This window comes from Manacus candei, unplaced genomic scaffold (assembly GCF_025592945.1).
Source record: "Manacus candei isolate 608988 ecotype Guabito, Panama unplaced genomic scaffold, ASM2559294v1 h1tg000018l, whole genome shotgun sequence".
In the NCBI taxonomy this organism is placed as follows: domain Eukaryota; kingdom Metazoa; phylum Chordata; class Aves; order Passeriformes; family Pipridae; genus Manacus; species Manacus candei.
Window position 1 is genome coordinate 18240186 of NW_026138066.1, and position 20546 is coordinate 18260731.

At 48.0% G+C, this 20546-nt stretch overlaps 1 protein-coding gene across 6 annotated transcripts in view; it reads right to left on the bottom strand.

Moving 5' to 3' along the window:
* ADA2 (adenosine deaminase 2) overlaps positions 1–20546 on the bottom strand; it is a 51795-nt gene that overhangs the window by 22301 nt on the left and 8948 nt on the right. For 4 of the 6 annotated variants that reach the window (XM_051784961.1, XM_051784959.1, XM_051784960.1 and 1 more), the window contains 2 exons: positions 17433–17513; positions 73–3044 (listed from right to left, as the gene is read on the bottom strand). The exons of 1 other annotated variant lie outside the window; for it this stretch is intronic. The gene's annotated coding sequence lies outside the window, so the exon portion shown is untranslated. Of the gene's footprint in view, positions 1–72; positions 3510–17432; positions 17514–20546 lie in introns of all 6 variants that reach the window. One more of the 6 variants, XM_051784962.1, reaches the window with a different exon arrangement.

The following is a 20546-nucleotide window of genomic DNA, read 5'->3' on the forward strand; positions in this document are numbered from 1 at the left end:
GGCTCTGAACTTTGAAAGAGAAACATCCTAAAAAACGTGTTATCTTATCCCTGGTGAGACTGACTCACTTACTGTTAGCTTGCCTCCTCCTCGTATCCAGAGCTCATCCAGCTGCCGCCCGAGAGAGCAGGGAACAGTTATCTCTCCAGCAAACCGGCGCTGTCCCGGCAAAGATAAGGAGGCAGGATCCGTGCCGGCACTCACAGTTCCTCTTCCTGTGCTGCCGCCCCGGCTCGCTCGGCTTTTATTTATCCCCGGCCGTGCTGCCTCATGAATATATAAAGAGGAGGAGGAGGCAGGGGAGGTGATGAGAAAACGGGACGGGGGCTGAAGGGAGCCCTGCTCAGACTGTCCCAGGAACGCACATAAGTTCGGCTATCTGATCTAATATAGAGCACAGCGCGTTTAATGCCAACAAAAACACTGCAAATTCTGCTTACTAATGCTTTTTAATCCGAAAAAGCAGCAATTTGTACAATTAGTTTTAAACGATTTTGCCCGGTCTTTGCCAGCTGTGTGGATCAGGCAGATGTCAATCCAGCAGGCTGCCCCTGGACTGCATCGGGCACACAGGACTAAGCTTGAGCCTGGGAAGTAAGTCAGGTGGATGGTGAACAGTCTGATTTAAAAACAAAACAAAACAAAAAAAACCCCAACAGATATAGTAATTTCAGCATTTTATTTTGCACAGTTGAATGGATTGAGTTTTGAACTTATTTAAAACAGATGTTACATAAACAGCTTCCAGTGGAGAACAAAGTCTGTTTGGTTTAATTTAATCAAAATTTTAACGATTTTAAATTTTAATAAAAAAAAGAGAAAGCTCTTGTAAGCCAAAAGCTATTGAAAACAACCCACAGCAGTCACAAAGATCGGTTTTGAGGCAGAGAAAGTGGAATCTGGTCAATAATATGTTATATTTTGTTATCTAGCAATACTGAAACAGGCTGAAAGCAGAGTGGACAGCCCATTCTGAATAACCTAGCTGGACACCTGCCAGCTTTTCCTCCTCTCCTGGTCCCTTTACTCTTTGCCGTCATCAAGATGGATCCCAGGATCCATGCAGGGATAAGTCAGGGATCTGCAATACTCTCCAAGCCCTGGCCAGGGCAGCATGGCCAGAGTGCCCCTTTGCCTGCTCCTCAGCAGGACGGGGTATTTCTTGTTTCTGTAGATGATCCTGCTCCCAAAGGGAGATCAAAGGTGTGGAAAAATGACCCAGATATTCTCAGCAGCAACTATTAGTTGATGAAAGCAACCCAAGTATGAGGAGGAAAGTGCATGGAGTGAAAAGGGATGGTTCAGTAAGGACAAGCATTCTGCCTGCAAATAACTCAAGGGAGCAATATAAGTGAAGAAAGGGAATTGCTCTAATTATCTCGTAGTAGTAAAGCCTGGCATTAGTTTCATAAAACCAAATTCAGCCTAAGCAGTTAAAAAACTGTCTCTGCAGTGCACAATCAGGCACTAGAGAAAGGTTCCCAATGCGGAGCATTGAGGGGGGTTAAAATGCTGTGTGAAGGATCTCAAATAGCTTACAGCCAGGCAGGAGTCTTGGAAATGCCTGCCAGAGGGCCTCTGAGATTTGCAGCAACTGGTTCATCCTGTCAAATAGAGTTTGAAAAACAAAACCGAAGTCCAGTGCTAAAACACTTCTTTAATGGGACTTTTTCACACAAGCAGTCGCAGGCATTGCCAGGAGAATGCTGTACAGATGTTGGGAGGATTGTGCTAGGAAATAAGAAGGTGTTTGAGATGCTTTGCTTCCTATTAAAATGTGGTACATGCTCTGAAAATAGAATTCATGGTGAAATAAGACCGCAGCTTCTTTTAGGCAGGATCCGTGTGGACATGGAGGGTGGAAGGAGGGAGAACAGGACAACCCAAGCCAGGGTATGGATGCCACCAGCCAGGAGCCTGTGGGAGGACCTGGGTTCCTTTAGTGCCTACAGGCATTCACAGCCCTGGTTTCAGATGTCCCGGGGAATGGAGACATGGTATAGGAAGACTTGCCCTGTCTGAAGGACTAACAAGGAATGTTATAGGGGTCATTTCCACACCGACACATCTCTCGGCTAGTTTGAATTCTTGATGAGAAGTGGGTAGCCCGTCTGGAGGTTGTGCAATAGTCCTGTGTGTCTCTCCAGAAGACTGTGATTGCAGTTCCTGTCCAGTCTTAGCTGGCTCCTGAAATAACCTGGAACTCCCTGGCTCTGGTCCCACTTGCTGTTTAGCTAGGGCTGATAGGGGCACCAATCATGCCCTCTCTTTCATCAAGTAGCCCAGCTATTCTCTGGTTTCCTGGGTGGTTTCTAGCCCACGCTGACCTCCCAGCTGCTGCAGCTGTACTTGGCAGTGTTCCAAAGCCCAGTTTAAAGCTGCCAAGGGTGTGTCAGTGCGAGCTGCAGGCATACCCGTTCTTTATGCCCAGCTGCATGTCAGATGCATGGGAAGCTTTAAATAGCTGGTGGCCAGCACTTAGTGCTCTCAGAGAATTCCCCTTGGTTCGGTTTCAGTTCTATGTGCAGACCAGTTTCTTTCAAACCTTTCAAGCTTCTAGGAGGTGACAGATACAGTCAACTCCAGAATGTTTTCCCACCTCTCCTTCCTGCATCTTCCCTTCTGTGGCCCCAGCCGGGTGTCTGCTCCCACTGTTCAGTCCCTTGCAGCAGCAGTGCAAAGGGAAGCACAAGCAACTGTGGGAGTGCAGGAAGGGGGAAGGACCACAGGGGCAGCAGCAGCATTAGGCTTGTGGATCTGTGTTTTTCACTTCGTCTTTCAGCTCAGCATCTCACACAGTGCTTTACAGCATCCTGCAAAGTCCACCTTTCAGCTGCAGCCTCTGCGTGCAGGGTCACCTTGCTGTGTGCTACTGCAGATCCCAGCCCCAGATTAAAGCCTGGCAGTGTGTGTAGGTGATAGCAAAGGCTACAGTGATAACAAATCCAGCAGAGGCTGGTCCTGAGGCTGTGATGCAATCCTGGCTGTGCTTCCTGTGTGGGCAACCCATCTTGCATAAGCCAGATCCAAACCAAGGGGCATTTCTGAGAGTACAGAGGGGCAGGATGTCTTTTAGCTTCCCTGCCTCTCTGGACATGCTGAAGTCTAAGCTGTGCCCTGGAAATATCACGGAGAGGCCAGGAAGAGAAGGCTGGAGCTGGGAAACATGTTCCCAGCTCACCAGTTATCTATTCTATCCGTGCCAGCTGCCTCATTTGTGACATGGGACCAATTCCCTGCCTAGCTTCAGTGATTATTTGCTGTATCTGCCTGTGAAATAGCCACGGTCCCCTGGACAGTGGCTGGATGGCTGCTATTTGACAGCAAGTCTGCATAAGGGACACAGTTCAGATTGGAGAGGAAAACCATGAGGTAGGACAAGGGGCTGGAATACAGCCATAGGGGAGCAGGTGCACAGGTGAATGAGGGTAAGCTGTGGAGAGTTTCTGCCCCTCTGCTGGGCCTGGGTGAGACCATAGTGCCAGTCCCTGGTTAACGCCTGCAAAATGCTTAGAACACATAAAAGTGCTAAGTGTTATAAATTATTATTAAGAATAGCTTGTCCTGGGATGCTTGGGATGATTAAAAGCTCCCCACTGGACTGCTAAATAACCCCTGCTTTTGTCTAACTGGGCACAGGTTAGTGTTTTTATTTCTTTCCACCCCACTTTGTGCCCAGCCAGGCAAAAATATGGGCCATTGCCCAGCCCAGCAGGGACATCAGTGAGAGCCCTGGAGCAGAGAGGATACTGGTCTGCCCTGGCAGCATTGTTGGCAGCATTGCTCCCCAGCCTAAAGGCAAGCTCTGCTCATCCTCAAGGTGCTCCATCCCCCTTTCTGAACCCTCCCTCCCCTTAGCTGCACAACCATGTCTCAGTGCATCTGTCCTTCCACTCCTCAGCTACAGCCATAGCTATCCAATGATTTAAAATGAATAAGACACTTGAGATGCTACAAGAACGGGAGCTGCTGTTGGAGAGAGCCAGGGAAAGAACTAAACACCACGGTTAATGATGAATCACTCCGGGAGTGGAGTCATTGATTTGTAATCATTGCCTGGCTTCCAAATATAATAGCCATGAATTCCTCTGACCAGCAGCCGAGACAAGGTGATTGGACTATTCCCAGCACACCTGCAGAAATTCAAATCTTGCTCACAAGAGCAGTCTCAGAGCTCTGGGAGCCAAACAACTCCAAGCTCCAAGAAGAGGAGTGCAGCAGCCAGCACACACACCAAGCTGTTGCTGCTCTGCTGAGCTTAGCATGCAAATAAATAAGTGAAACTGCACCATTTCCTCCAAAATCCTCCACCCATGCCCATCCCAATTCCCTGCTGCTGTTACCACACACTGCAGGTCTGGGAAGAGGAAGTACAAAACAAAGTGAGCTGGTGTGTATGAGCACCCCGTTGCTCTGGGAGCAAACAGCAGGCTGCCAAGGGCTCCCAGGGCAGGAGCTGAGAGCCTTGGGTATTTGGAAAAGAGGCTCAGTGCTATCCAGAACAGGTCCCAGGCTGTCACCAAGGTTTCTGTGCAAAGGTTCCCAGAGGAAGCCTTAAGTTTATTCTTCGTATTCTTGTATTCTCTCCCTCTCCTACCTACAGAGGCAAATATGAGAGCAAACTAGGCAACCAAAATATCCTGAAATATTAGCAAGTGTACTTGACTCACTTTCCCTAGGGGATGACTCTGGGGAAGAAAGAAGCCCAGTGCCACTGTGAGAAGTGTTTTCTTGCTTTTTGCATTACTCATATCAGGTTTGCTGCCTGAGCCATGGTATCTATCCATCAGCAGGCTGTGGTGACTCCCAGGGATCAGTGTGTTGGGTGGGGGTTGGCCCTAGTATAAAAAGCAGGGCAAAATTCCTTTTCCTAAAAGCTCTATTTCATCTAAACATCCTTCCCACTCCCATCCTCCTATTCCACCCACGTGACTTTCCCAACCAGAACCTAAAGCCAACCACATCTCTGCCCTAATCCTCCCACTTCTGCTTCCAGAGTCTATCACACATTGGAACAGAGGATTTGAGTTCATCCATGGTCACTACAGCTGTGAGATTCCCTGTGACCACTGCCAGCACATCCCGTGTCTCCATGTCAACCACCTCGCCATCTCACTGGCTCTCCACTTCTCTGTATCTACATCACTCACGTTGCTCCACCATCACAAAGACTTCAAGCCCAATCAGTAAGAAGCACAAGGCCTTGCAGTGGCAAAGCACCGTGTTTCTCTCTCACTCTCTCTCACCCTGGGCTCTCATAGAAGTCCCACCAGAAGGCACACATGCTACACTGCATCCCAAAGCTATGGCTCTATCTTATGCTCTAAGGCTCCAGAAGTGCTTTGGAAGAGAGGATAGCAAAGGCTGGGGGACCACATTGGCAGCTACACCCAACCTTCAGCTGCTCAGAAATCAGCCCACTCTGTATGGTTTCTTTTCCATTTGTGCACAAGGCAAGCAAGTCAGCATTTGGAATGGGTTTATAATACAAAGTTAACGGTAGCGAGGAGCATTTGAGTTAAAATCTGACTGCCCAAAAGTGCCTGTCTTGTAGCCAAGCTTCATCTTGCCTAGGCAAACCTCCAAACTTTATTAAAAGCCTTGAGATGTCAAAACAATGCTTCTACATCATTCCCTTTACAGGTACCTCCATATACCATAGCACAAATGCAGACACTGGCTTCAAGCCAGTCAGCACTACTAGCACTGCCAGCAAAACATCATTCCCCCAAGCACTACCCAGCTCCTTAGGCAGGGCTGGGCTCTGTGGGGATTTATATTGCTATCAGCTGTAGCAACACCTGAGCAACAGAGCTTAAAGCAAGGTGAAGAGTGCTCATCACAATACCAGCCACCTGCCCAGGGTACACAGTCAAGAGCAGAGCCCAGCCACTTGGGATCACTACAGACAAAGCTCAGGGCATTTCTGGCACGCCTAGACTTGTTCATCCTGTTCTTCAGAGGCATTTCAGCCCAGCCCAAAGCACTGTGCCTCTTGTCCCCTGGCACCTCCCAACCTTATCCTGCAGGTACAGTCTTACCTTCAGCTAAATCACTGCATTGCCCAAGAGGTGCTCTTTCACCAAAGCAGTACAGCACTCCCTGCATCACCACAGCAAGCAGCGAAGTCCTCAGTGCACCCACCCTAACCTGGCTGACCAGAAAGGTGTGAAACACACAGTTCAGTGCCACTTTTGCAAGACCTTCAGCAACAAGCTGCAATGTGATCACTGAGCTCACAAAGTGAGGCATGGACAGAGGCTTCAAGGAGGCTTGTAGGGTTTTTGAGACAAACAGCCCATGTCTTTTGGTATTCACAAGAATACAACCAGTTCTCAGCCCACCTTGGGAACAGATAGCTCAAGACCACCTTCTTTCAATCACCGGTGAGCAAGCCTTGGCTCTTGAACCTCACTGAGAATGGCCCTGAGTGTGTTGCTGTGAGGTTCACTGTAAAGCCATCAGCTGTGGGTGGAAGCGCAGGCATTGGAACCATCCCTTCCAGCTCCCATAGGATCCCAATCCACACCTAGCAAAGCCCCATCCAGAGTGACATGTTAGGAGACCTGGGGAGCCATTATCACCATCTGCCTAAAACTCACCTTTCCCATGGCCTTCCTCAGTTTGAGAAACAGCCCTCCCGGCTGAAGCACACAGTAAGATTTTGGCATGTGGCACATACGTGCAGGAATGCTGCTGTCCATCCCTGCTTTGCATTATAATATGTGAGAGCTTCTTCCTTTATGTTCTGCCTGATCGATATGTCCTCTGCAGGCTGTTTCCCGCTGTGGTTTCACTCTGTTGGTGACAGCCAAGGCAAAATCCCAAGACACATCAGGGATACAGGCATCAGTCAGTGCGTCAGCTGGGAGGAAGCAGCGAGGGCTGGCTGCTCCATGGAGGAAGGTGAGTGGAGGGTAACAGAAGGCAGGATGGGGCAGTGACCACATTGGCAGAAGCACAGCCCCACAATACCTAACCAAGAAGAACAGAGCAGGTCTGGTGATGGGAATCAGGTTCAGCCAACAGTCCAGTGATTGCCAGGCAAGTCCATGGTGATGAGACAGATCCAAGGTCACCTCAGGGACTGAAGTCCACAGGCCAAGGTCCATATAAACAGGGTACATGGCACAGGCATGGCTGCAACACAGCTGCAAGGTAGCCCAGCCGGGGAGCAAGAGCCTCAACTAGTGAACAGCAGGACAGGCCCTCACTGGGCCTTTTTAGCAGAGCTTTTTTGAAGAGCTCTCTTCAACATCAGACACTTGTGTGATTATCTAAGTCAGCCGTGAGCCCAGGGAGCCAAACCCCCAGGGGATGTACTCAGAGTCCTGACACTAGACACCATGCTGTGTGAGCCTTCTGAAGGCAGGTGTAGATGCAAGAGATGACTGTAATCTGCTGCCAATCTCCAGGCTGAAGCACTACAGCTCCTCAAATGCCTATGGTAACAGCAGTGGGCATTTTAAAGTAAAAGGTCCTTACCAGACACCCCTGCAGCAGTGAAGTTCTCTACTCTTATAATTGATCTTGGTCACACGGAAAGGAGTGTGGGAAGTTGCTGTTAAAAAGGGAAGTGAATAGGGGAATTATAAACCACGTAAAAATAACCATTTTAGCAAAATTTTGAAACAGTGCTGGGGACAGAAATCAGTGCAGTGCATAGGAGGGAATCCTGCCTCAGGGGTACTATGGGCACGCACAGACTTTCTTAAGCTAAAACAATATTCATGTTTTCATTCTGGAGAGGGAAAACTATCAGCCAAACTGAACTTCTGACTCCAGCAATTCTGGTAGTTTCTGTTTATTCACCTTCTTTTGAGTTGGATCTGAACCAGATCCTGTCTGCATCTCTCTCGGGTGTTTAGAACTCACCTCTGAGTGATGACAGGAAAAATCAACTGCTCAGCATCAACTGCCATCCTCACTGGTCCCTGAGGATTTGTGCTATCCTCACCCTGAGGAGAAGAGGGGGCTAGCATCCACCAGCACCCTTTCTGGACCAAGACTACGGTGTATCAAGGTACAGCAGTGTGCTGGGTTCAAAGATTTTAGTCTAAACTCTGCTTCCAGCTTCTCTCCAGCAAGGCCCTACTTGAAGAAATTAAGCCTGAAAGAAATGAGGCTTTATAAAAGGCACAGAGGGCTCTGCCACAGGCACTGAGACACAGCCAGGCCACAGCTTGTTGGAAGGGAGCACCTCCATTAGCATGAAGAAAGAAGATCCAACAATGGCATTTTAGTTTGTGGGCATCTTAATGGCTCTGAAACTGCTGGCCCACCTCCTCCTGCCACTGTGTCAGCCCAGCATGCCTCACCCATCACCACATGGATGTAAAGCTGTAATTGCCAGCCTGGGGATAGGGGCCCAGGGGAATTCTCTGAGGCAGTCGGGCTCTCCGGCAGCCTGTCAGCTCCCAGATCCACAATGGAAATTAATCACTGAAGCTCAAGGAAGCGCACCTTGAAGAAAAAAACAACAAACACCACTGACTATGCTGAGGAGGCAGGGCATGTCCAGCCTGTTGAAATGACATGGTAATTAAAACTTAATGAAAAGTGTCATTTATCGATGAGTTGTATTAACCTTGTCTGAAACCATTTGGACAAATTAAAACTCCTCTTGGCCTTTTCCTGCCGTGTTAAAAGCAGCAAGTCACGAAACAAATCAATGACGCCAGCCACATTGGCTCTTTGTTTGGGGCAGAAGAAAGCTTTGCTTTTGGAAAGCTTCAGCTGGCATGGCTTCAGCCAGCAAGACACTGCCTCCTGGCCTCTGCCAGGGCCCCTGCTGGCGAGCCCTAAAAGAGATTGCCAGGGTACTTACATGGGCACATAAAGAATGCTCCCAAAAGCGCTGCCGGGGACCAGCTGTCCCACTCCGGGGGACACTTCCAGGTTATTTGCATGAGCAGATATAAATGTATGCCCCAGAGAGCACTGCCAAGGCTCCTGCTGGCACGCAGCAGGGGCTGCTGCCAGGGTACTGGCCCCAGCACAAAGCAGCACGGGCCTTGGGGTGAGGCTGTCACAGCTCCCGTGCATGCACATCTCACCCTTGTGAGGGTGTTTCACACACAGCCCCTCGAGGGGTCATGAGGGCCCTGCATCCCAGCTGGATCACTCTTTGCTGCCTCTGTGCCGGCCACAGACCTGTAAAGCAGAAACACTGCCAGACCTTGAGCTCTTTCCTTCCCTCGCCCAGCTGCGTCCGTCTCTCTGCAGCCCCACGACAGCTGAGCAGCTCAGCACTGTGCCACCTGCTCCCCACCTCCAACATATCCCCCTCCAAATCCCATGCACAGCCACCCTAGGGACAGTCAGTGCTTTGCCTCTTTGGCTGCACCCTCCTTCCCCAGGGCTCCAGAGCCTATGGAGGCCATGGGCCGGTCAAGCAGCATGCAGTGGCCAGGAAACAAGTGGACACCCTGGGAGGAATTTAAACGTACCAGCTCAGGCAGGGAGGACAAGCCAGCCCTTGTGTGCCTCCTCCCCACACAGCCAGCTAAGGTGAGCAGCAATGGGCAGGAGAAAGCACAGGGGTGTCTCAGTCTTCCAGCCACTGTTGGGGATTCTCACACTTAGGCACAATCTGCCCACTATGGCTTCTGCTAAGAGCTACCCCTAAACACACGCTCACATGTGCTGTCAGGTTTGCTTAGGCTGTGACCCTCATGCTTCCCCCTGCAGTCCTGGCCATGGTCAGGGGGCTGCTCTTCTCCCCCTTCACTCATCTGCTGTACTCGGCAGCCGCTGCCTTGCCACAGGCCATCGCATGTGTGAACAGCTCTGAGTGTGTGGACATGGTGGTTGAGCTCCAGTTGTTCTCATACAATCAAGCAGACACACTAGGCTGGTCCCTTTCTGGGTGATGTAAAATCCTTGGTCTCCATTACAGCAGCCAGTGACACAGGGAATTGTGTCCCTGGGCCAGCAGCCCTTAAGCAACTGCAGTTGGTACATGCACATTGCTGGCAACATGCAGGGATGTTTAAACAGGTAAAACATTTTTAGAGAGAAAACGTTTAGGAACTTTCCCTTTGGAAATGCAAATGCTGCAGCACAGCCAGTGAAATCAACCTCTGGCAGAAATAAATCTAATAAGAAGAAAGTTTGCTTGTTTGCTTCCCACCTGAGCAGGTAGTTCAGCTGTGGAACTCACTCCTTCCTCCAAGACCTTTGTATAAGGCAAAGGATTTTTTGCACTTTTTCATAAGTGCCTAACACAAGCCCTTCCTGAGGTGAGGACTCTGTGGACCTCTCCCTTGAGCCATCCCTTTAACCTTGCATTTCCCTCAGGACTGGTCAGCACTACAGTGGGCATATTCAGTGCTTGGTAGTTGAAGTAGAACTAGAAAAACTGGTTTTGTGTTTGATCAAACTAACTCTTCCTCTCTTCTAACTGCTTGTTTTTGCCAGGGATCAGCATCATGGGCAGGGAACACAAAAGCCTCCAGTAGGTAGGAGCAGGAGAACATCCCTACTGATGAAACATTTCCCAAACTCCACAGGCAAAGGCTGAATTTAGCTTTGGTAAGCAGGACTTACATCACTAGACGTTTTTGTTACTTTTATTATAGCTTTTAAAATTGCCTGTAAAAATGTTTGAGACCAGCTGAACTCTTTTCTGAATCCTGCTAAGACCCCTGGGCTCCATCACGTGTGGCAGAAGGAAGTTCCACAGGTAAGATGTGAAGAGTGTGAAAAGATACTGCCTTCAGTTGGCCTGATATGATTTCTAATGTAATAGAATATCTCTGGTTTTCACACAATGAAACAGAGAGATGAGTTCCCCGTGAATCTTTTTGAGCTGCTCATTCTTTTATGGAGTTTTATCAAGCTGCAAACACAAAGAAGGGAAAAAAAGACTTTGACTCAACCCTGTCTGGGGAGGAAAATGCCTTTGTTTTTCCTGTGGGGTTCTGCTTCCCATTTGCATTCAGAATTACAAGTACTCTGTCTAGTGTCAAAAGCAAGTTCTTGATGCTCTTCCTTTTCCTGCACCTTGGGCTTATCCAGTCTTCTTGCAATAGCAATGCCATTGTAGGAGACTATTAATATAAAGTGTTAGCAAGCAAAATCTGCCGTGTTGATAAGGGTATATGAAGAGGAAAACCCCACTAAAGCCTCAGGCCTCCTGTTTAGTTTTCAGGGTTGCAAAACATGAAAAAAAAAATCCCTTTTTATTAAATTGAGCAAACATGGTCCAGAGGAACTGAGAGACAGATGTGGAACCCCATGATGCCAGGGCTACAGACTCGCTTTTCAAGCTAAAACAATACTTTAAAATGAACAATTCATTACTCAGATCTGTGAAAACCAAATGAAGCTCAGCCTTTCCTAACCTTGACATTTTCCAGACTGCTGGCCAAATCCACGGGTAGGATACTTCATGTAGAATAGAGGAAATAAGGCAAGAACTGTTTATTCTGCTGGAAGTCATGCTTTAAAACATAATAGGATAAAAGCTTTATTTTATTTGAAGTGCTGGAGAGACCAAAGGAAACAAATTCACATCTTCATTTTATACTGAGCTTACTCTGTAGAAAGGCATTGTCTTTAAAGGTAGTTGAACTTCCTGCTTTCTCCCATATTTGAGGTGGTTTTTTTTTTAAACAGTAGTTTCAAGGAATTTTTTTTCACTTATTCACTTACTATTTCATAAATGTTAAAGCCTTTCATTTGTCTCTGAAATCCTTTGACAAAGTTGCCTGGCTGTGAAGAGAATCAGAGTTTGCTTCTAAAAAAAGGTGTGCAGTTGTTTTGTCTGTGTCACTGCAGAAAATGAGCCAAAGAATTGAACTGTGGCCTCAGTCAGTGCTGTGTGTTCTCTTGAGTGCAAGGCTTCTCCATTAAATATCTTGTTTTATTCTTCTAACATGGTTTGTTAGCTTTCTAAAAGGAGACCTCAGGATGTCACTCGACCTTGCAGAAGGAAGGAAACCTGAAATGCAGGCTGTTCTCCCATTCTGAACTTAGAGCAAACCTTTGCAGAGGGTTCAGTATTGTTGCTAAATAAATGTAGAACCACTGTACCATGCATGGAAAATAGGGAAAGCATAGCTATGTGTGAGTGTTCCTGGCTTTATGAAAAAAAATTTGCTTAATGACACCTTGCATGTAAGTAGAACAAAACAGCAACCTACATAATTTATGTAATTTCAATTCAAAGGAGTATAAAATCCCATTCTTCCCTCCCCACCTTTCTTAGAATGTGGGGACAAAATGCTATGTGCCCTTTCTGGTATGGGATGGGAGTTTGAGATGGTGGATTCAGCTTTGTTGGTGTGCAAACAAATCAGGTGTGGTTAGCAGACAATACTACTTCATTTTTACAGATATTTGAAAGAGTTTGTCACTTACAGGTCTAAATATCGTGATTCCTATAATCTGTTGATAAAAAATGAATTTGTGCTCAGTAAAAAATTTAAAAGTCAAAGCAGCTAATGCCAGTATTAAACTTCTTGGTTTTCCGGTAGACTTTGGTATCTAAAAATAGTGTGCTGGATAAAGAATAGAAGATACAGCAGCCAAACATTTTTGTTTTGATCTGCTGCACTGCTTGATAAATCTACAGTTTTGAGTCATAGAGTAAGGGAAGAAGGGGAGACCTTCAGGAAAGCAGAGCATCCCGGTCTCTGGGGGTCAGGGTTGGTCCCTGCCTGTGATGCAGGAGGTTTCAGGATGGACAAAAGACAGAAGCAGCCAGGGCATCAGGAAAGACTGAGAGTGATGCAGTGGGAGCTGCAGTTTTGGCTGTGCCATGTTCCTTATGGCAGATGGTTGCTAAGAACTGTGGGGGTGCTCGTGCTGACTGGGGTCTCCTGGGATGGAATGTAGAGGATCCTGGTGTCCTACTCTGTCCCCAGCAGCCTCCCTGATGCCTCACAGGATGGAAAAGGGTTCAGGGGGCTAGGGTGCCCCCTGCCCCTCCAGGTGGCTGTTGGGTGCTTGGCAATGGGTGGTTGGCAATGCCTTGGGCTGGAAGTTTTGGTCAGTTCCCAGAGCAGGGCTATTGCTGGCAGTGAGACTTGCTGAAATGAGTCCCACACCCTGAGGGCTGTGCAAGATGATTAGAGGGACAGAACATCTCTCCTATGAGGAATTGGGATTATTCAGCCTAGAGAAGAGAAGGTCTCTGGGGAGACCTCATCACAGCCTTTTAGTACTTAAAGGGGACTTATAAGAAAGATGGGACGTATTTTTTAGTAGGGCCAGTTGTGATAGGGCAAGTGATGCTCGTTTTAAACTAAGAGAGGCTAGATTTGGACTAGATACAAGGAAAAAATCTTTTATGATGAGGGTGATGTAACACTGGAATAGGATGCACACAGAAGATTGCTGTGGATGCCCCATCCCTGGAAACATATAAGGTCAGGTTGGACAGGGCTCTGGGCAGTCTGATGCAGTTGAAGACATATCTTCCTTCTCATTGCAGGGCAGTTGGAACTAGGTGACCTTTAAAGGTCCCTTCCAATCCAAACCATTCTGTGATTCTGTGACACAGCCATGCACACCCACACCCTCCCTTCAGAGGGCTAGCTGGTCTGACAGAGAACGCCTTTCAGATGTGACTTGTCTTCTCTGAATGACACCACAGAGTCCCAGAGTACAAGATGCTGTGCATCTTTATTTCTAGTGACTAAAACTGGTGATGGTAAAGGCTTTATGGCTCTGAGCATTCCCAGTTCTTGGGCAGTGCCCAAAGACACAAACCAGAGAAAGAGTGAGTGAAAGCAAAGCACAACAATTAGTAAGTTCATTCACCAGAAGGCCATTTACATGTGCTGTTGCCAGTTGCTGCTCCACTTAGCCATTACAAGCTATTTTGGCAACCAGGGTGTGCTCACTGGTGTAGCCCAACGCTGCCCTCCTTGCTGTGTGTTTTGCCCCCATCCTCCCCCAGTTCTGTGTATTACGTGACAGTCTCTGCCAAACAGCGTTAGTGCATTAGCCACTTCTCAAACGATTGCTTCCCCACTGGGCAGGGTCTCTTCAGAGCGAGAGGATGGAGACAACCAGCCTCTCAGCTCCAAAGAGATTTTTCCCCTCTCCAGTTAGTGGTATTCCCTGAGCCCTGCTGATGAAAGACACAGATGTGTCTGCAGAGGAGCAGCTCTCAGTGCCTGCCTCATTCCCCAGAGCCCTCTTCAGCCAGTTTGATGTCTAAGTGGAAGGGAAGAAAATAAGCTGACAGTGGGGTTACCACCCAGATGATTTTCTGAATTGATTAGCTGCTTTTTCATAGGTCTCACAGCCATACAAACAGCCACCTCGTTGGATCTCACAAGCTAAGTAATGACCTCGGCTAGGAGAGCTCCAGAGAAAGACCAGCCATAATGATGTGCTGCTTCCTTATGAAAGAAACAAAGGAAAAGCCAGGGGAAAACAACATGAAGGGAACTAAATAACAGCTAGATAGAGAGGCAAGGGACATGCAGCTTGCAAGAGTGAGACGAAAAATGAGCACCTTTCAGCAGCAGCCGCAATTTCTGTGTAAAGGGCTGGGCAGGCAAGGAAAAGAGAGCTCAGACCACAACTTTTCGAGGTCAAGCCTGTGAGCACAGGGCAGGCTCATCAGCAGCTGAGGGCCTTCTTTGGGTGTGTTATGGTAGAGGTGATGTTGTAATAAAATCCAGATCCCTTCAAGCTGTCATGTGCTGGTCAGCCTGCTGCCACATGTGGGATGGCAAGGAGCAGCCTTAGCAGCTCTGGCCATGACCTCCCTGAGAAGCACTGCCCCTTAACCTGGGCTTCTGCACCCCAAACCTTCCCAAACAGGCAGCTTTCAGCTCAAGTGGAAACTGTCCATGCCACAGACCCCCCCACCGGTGACTGCCCCCCACTCCCAGCCTCTGCCCTGCTGCTGTAGGGTGGGAGTGGTAGGCAGCAGCACTGGCTGTCAGTGCACACTGTCTGTCTGTCTGTCTGTCCGGGGTCTTGCACCCTGGCGGCAAAACCTCCGGAATGTGCAAACAGGAGGGCCCGGGGAAGGACTGTCGAGCCCAGCAGCCGTATTAAAGCTTCCTCAGTTTCTCCCACCATTTCTGAAAGGGAAAGCTCTCCTTCAGCAACCTTGGGCAGCCACACTCATGGGGAAATGGCAGGGAGGGAGGGCAAAGCCCTCTCTGGCTACACTGCAGAGCACTTTGGAGTCCACAAGTGTCCCACACAAAGCCTGAGCTTCACGTGCCTCTGAGCAGAGACTGCCACTGGGGCACACTCTGCTGGACTCCACGGAGATGGTGGGCACCTTGGGAGGGGTGAGTTGTGGAAGTGGGGAGGCCTAGGCTGGGCTTTGAAGGACTATGCTCATTTAGATCAGATACTGAAACTCTGTCTTTGAAGGAGAACAAATGGTCTAGCCTTCCTTATCTTTTGCTCCTGCCTCCTTCTCATACCCCAGAATAATGCAGATTAGAAGAGGGAGGGTGAGAAGAGAGCCTCATCTCCTTGCTCTTTCCCATCTGTGCTGTGCTATCCTGCCAGAGGTTTTTATTTGGGAAAAAAAAAAAAAAAAGAAAAAAAGCTGGAAATAAAACCTACACACTCTATATTCCCTTTGCAAGTGCCCCAGCCCAGAACTGCAGCCTGCTGCTCTCAGCGCCTCTAATTAGCTAAGCAAGGCAAGCACTCATTAGCCCCACCTGGGTCACTCTACAATTGGGAAAGGGAGCATTAACCCCCACATGGCTCCAGAATAAATAGGTGAGAGGCAGATTTGTTCCCTATGGCTGCCCGTCCTGGCAGCAGGGCCCTGGAGCAGGGTGCCTTTGGGTGGTGGTGCTGGGAGGGATGTCAGTGCAAGGAGGTTGGATGTGCTGACAGTGCTCCTCTGCAGAGTCCAATCTCTCCCAGGGAGGGGTTATCAGCTGCAGATTTTGAGGGGAACTCTGAGAGGGGCAAATGTTTGGTTAAGCACCACAAAGCACACCACTGCAATTTTAGCTGCTCTTGTGCTGTGAGTGTTTTGCAGGTAGTGTCTCCCAGAGTATATTTGTGTGGGAATAGAGGGAGACTCTGGCATGATAGGTATGACTGCAGTGACAGAGTTTGGTTTGACGCTGATCTGCTGTGTAACAGCCATAACTTCAAAGACCTAAGCAGCGCCAGCTGCCACCTTAATTAAAAAAATTACATGTGTTTTTTGCTAAAGTTACAGTATAAGGGATAAGTGAACACCAAAACTATTCCCTGTGCTACAACTATTTCTCTCCTTCTAAGTCAAAGTTTTTCCACAGATCAGGTTTTTTTTCAGCTGTGGTTGTGCATCTGGCCCTAGTCTAGAGCCCAGGGTGACGAGTACAACACGTACACATGGGATGAATCAATCACTGTCTGAGGCTGTTCGTAGCCTTTAAGTAAAGACACTTACAGACTGGATTCACCCAAAATGGGCAGGTGGAGTAAGTTTTAGAATAGAAATAAGTGTGTGGCTCCTTGTTCAGTAAAGTTCATTATTATTTTTAGGAAATTGGTGCAAAACCATAGAAGGCATCTCTCCGGGAAAGGACAAGAGAGGAAGAGGAGCATCTGTTCTGCCTGCAGGCAGGAGATGGTGAAGATCTCCGAGCGGCGGTAAGTGCTGAAAAGAAAATATGCCTCTGTCCTTCTCTCTCTGTTACAAAGAAACAGCATGGGGCACAGCAGCTGCAGCAGGAAAGGGATGGGGAGTGCTTAAAATACTTCTTGACTCTGACTGAATCTTGAGGCTGCAGAAAAGTCCTGCCTTCCTCTGCATCCCCCACCCCACAGGTGGGATGAAATCTGGGGTAGAGAAGGCCAGCGGTTGAGCCTGGCATGAAAGACCTCTTTTGGGATTGAGAATTATACTAGGTATACCAAAAATGTGCTATTCTGCCTCTTGTTCATCATTTGCAATCAGGGCAGCAGTTAGGGAACCCCCCCTGAGTTTCCCAAGGCAGGCCACACAAACGATAGTACAGCATGAGCCACTAAACCAGTGACCACAAGTCACTGCTCACAGACTCTTTTTTTCTGAGAATCATTTCTCAACAGGCATTGATCACAAGTATGGAGATACCAGGAATAGATGCAAGAGGCTGACAGCCACCAGCCTGAGGTATCTAGTGGCTTTCTGGGTATAGCCAGCAGGAAAACCATTCCTCCCCAAACCCTGCCCTCTCTCATGCCACTTCAGGTGAAGGGCCAAACAGTTGGCCCGAGAAGCTGGAAAGCTCCTCAGTCAGCAGCTTTGAGATTTCCATGCAGTTCCCTAAGCAGAAAGGTTTAAAAAGGATTAGTCTACACGGGCTTTGTGTGTACATACACAGGTACGTGCTCATACACACGCAGGCCTCCTCATGTTATTAACACCGTAGGAATGTCTTGCCTACCCTGACCACGCAGGCTATCAAGGGAGGCAATAAAGCCAAAGCATGGCTATGAGTGATATGGAGTCTGTAACTCACAGTTAAGCAGATCTTGTAGTGAACAGTGACATATTTGGCAGTTCATTTCAGCACTTGTTGCCTCCCTCTATGACCTTCCACCTATAGCATTAAGGGCATTTAACAGATTGCATAAAATTGCATATAGCTACAACTATATATTAACATCTTCATTTCACAGACAAGGATCTTGAGGCATAGTGATCACTGCTACTAACAGCAGTGAAGAAAAAAAATAAAGGGTTACTATTTATGCTAGCTCTTTCCCTCCTGTATCTTTTTCTCAGCTGGATCAAAGGAATTAGTTTGGCTGGTTTCTCTCTTATTTCAAGTTTTCTTTCTGTTTCTTAATCTTCTTCAGCATGGTTTTCAAAGTTGGAAAGACTGTAGGGGAATTTTGGTTGTCACTTTGGTTTATATTTAATATTGCTGTTGTAATGGTATGCGAATGTTTTGCTACATGAATATTTGCTTGGTTTTGCTTTCAACTTGAGTCCCATGATGCTAGTTCAGACAAATGGTAACCCTCTCTTATGGAAAAGAAAAATCAGTTGAGAAAAGCCATGCCTTGGTAAGATGAAGGTAGAGTTGTGATGGGTATTTAGCGACTCTAACTTACATTAGAAAGAGAGGAGAGGAGATAAAACCAAAAGTTCCGAAGTTTTGCCTCTCAAAGCAAAGAGATGCTTCAGGAAATGGTGCACTTGTGGGGTACCCTTTGGAGAGGACGGAACCAGAACCAGTAATCATTTAGGCCTCAGCCTGGAGCTCCTGGGTCACCTGGTACTTGTGGCCACAGGGCTGGCAGTAGAGCACAAGCCACAGTTGGATGTTATCTACCAGTGGACTGGCTGATGGACCTGGAGAGGTGGTGAGCTGGGAAGAGGGCTCACTCCTGCAGCAGGCAGTGGCTGCTCACAAGCTTAAACAAGAGAACACCCAAAAACTTGTATATCATGATCCCAAACTAAAAAGCTTGTTGAATAGTTCCCACAAAAAAATCAGGTCTGTAGGTGTTTGCAATGAGCAATGCTTTATCCTCTAGTGGCTTTGTTCCTGCTTCCAACAAAGGCAGCAAAGCAGAGTGTTGTTACTGCTTGTGCCCTTGGGCCATTGAAGACTGGTGACCAGGACACAGGCAGATGAGAGTCACTCTGGTAAGGACAGGCACATCCACACCAGCTCGCCAGCCAAGTGCTAACAGGAGTGTGGATACTTATTGCTGATAAACCAAATTCATACTTGAGTGGGCTGGTCCAGCTCGTGCTGAAACCTACACTGCTGCCTCTTCTCTGCTGCTCTACGTGTGCTGGCTTGGAGACATGCTCCCTATCCCACTTCACTCTGAATACCCACAAATGTTTGGCAGGAGGTGCTTGAGTGGGGTATGGCTCAATATGTGCATCCAAAAAATGCCTGCCCAGCTCCCGCCTCTTCACAACCCCCAGATCAAAGAGCAGGGGACTTAAACATGAAGCATGGCTGGCAGCTAGGCAATGTTTCTTGACAGATGATACCCTGCAAAAGAAGTGTGGCTTTTGTTTCTCTGCTTTTCGTAGGGTCTTGCCCAGAGAAGCAGCAGGATGGCCCTGGTCTTGTGGTGTGTGAATTTTATGTCACAAATCTCTCATACAAGGTGGGTGGGAGAGCACTTCTCTACCACATCTCCCTCATGCTGGTGAGGTTTTCTCATGTGCCCAACCAGTGTGTTTGGGAAAGAGCAGGTGTTGGAAGCCAAGTGGGTCAGGACAAGGTGATCTATCCCGTCTATTCATCTTGGGACATTGAAGCTGTGTGCTGCCACTTCCCTGGGGGGGCTTGCAGGACCCATCTTGTCTCTGCAGATTTTCCCCTATCCTCTCTGACCACTGATCAAAGGTACAAAACATGTTCCATCCAGAAGCATCTCTGCAGTATGTACTAACAAGCCATTTTTCCTCCTCCCAGCTGTCCAGCTGCCTTTAGCATAGACTGTCCACAGCAGGCCACATTTTACCAGGGAGGGGGAAGATTAATTTTTCTTCCAGCTGAAGCTGTCTGGAATTGCTTTAAGACCAGCAAAATGCAACTGCTCAGTTTACAATGTACCCAGAGCACATGTGCCCAAACACTACCAGGGGATTTTTAACCATCACAACTGGCTAGAACCTAATGCAATATTACATCTTAAAAGATAGGATCTCTGGAAACTCCATCCCTTTCCCTCTCCAAACACACACCTGCCCCCTCCCCTGCCCCCCCCCCCCCCCAGCACTGTGACCCAGAGGGAATTTTACTGACACTGGATGTGCTTCCTGTGCTCTCCTGGGTCTCCCATGGAGGCCTCCCATCCCTTACAGAGTCTGTCCACCTTACAAGAGCTTACACAAACTGCTCTTTCCCCCCATGGAATCCACGTAAGGTAGCACACTTCATGTCACTGGTGGGAACAGCCCTAGCTGGGTGTTAGTGGTGACAGGAGGTGGTAGGAGGATTTGCTGTTTGCCTGATGTGCTGGCTCTCTGATTTAAGTTCCTTAACCCCCTCAGGCTCAGCTGTGACTCACTGCTGGTATTTGATCATATTTTCAGAGCAGGATTAATTATGCTTTATTGCTTGTTCACGTAAGGGAGCAGTATCATTTAGATTAGAAAAGACCTTTAAGATCATCAATTGCCATTACCCAGCACTGCCAAGCCCACCACTGAATCATGTCCCTAGTGCCACATCTACATGCCTTTTAAACACCTCCAGTGTTGGTGGCACAATCACTTCCCTGGGCACTCTTTTCCAGTGTTTGACAACCCTCTGGGTGTAGAAATTTTTCCTAATATCCAGTCTAAACCTCTCATGGCACAACTTGAGGCCATTTCCTCTTGACCTATGACTTGTTACCTGGAAAAAGAGACCAACACTCACTTTCGGGTAGCTTTTGAGAGTGATTAGGTCCCCAGTGAGTGTCCTTTTCTCCAGACTAAGCAACCCCAGCTCCCTCAGCCACTCCTCCTAAGGTGGAGGAGGAGGAGGGAGATGTGCCCCATAATTTAGTGACCATTCATTCTAGATGAGAAGGTTAATAGCTTGACCACTTCATATTTTAACCCCAAGCCTTTTCTCTCTCTAATTGTAAAGCATAATGGGTTTTATTTCCATACA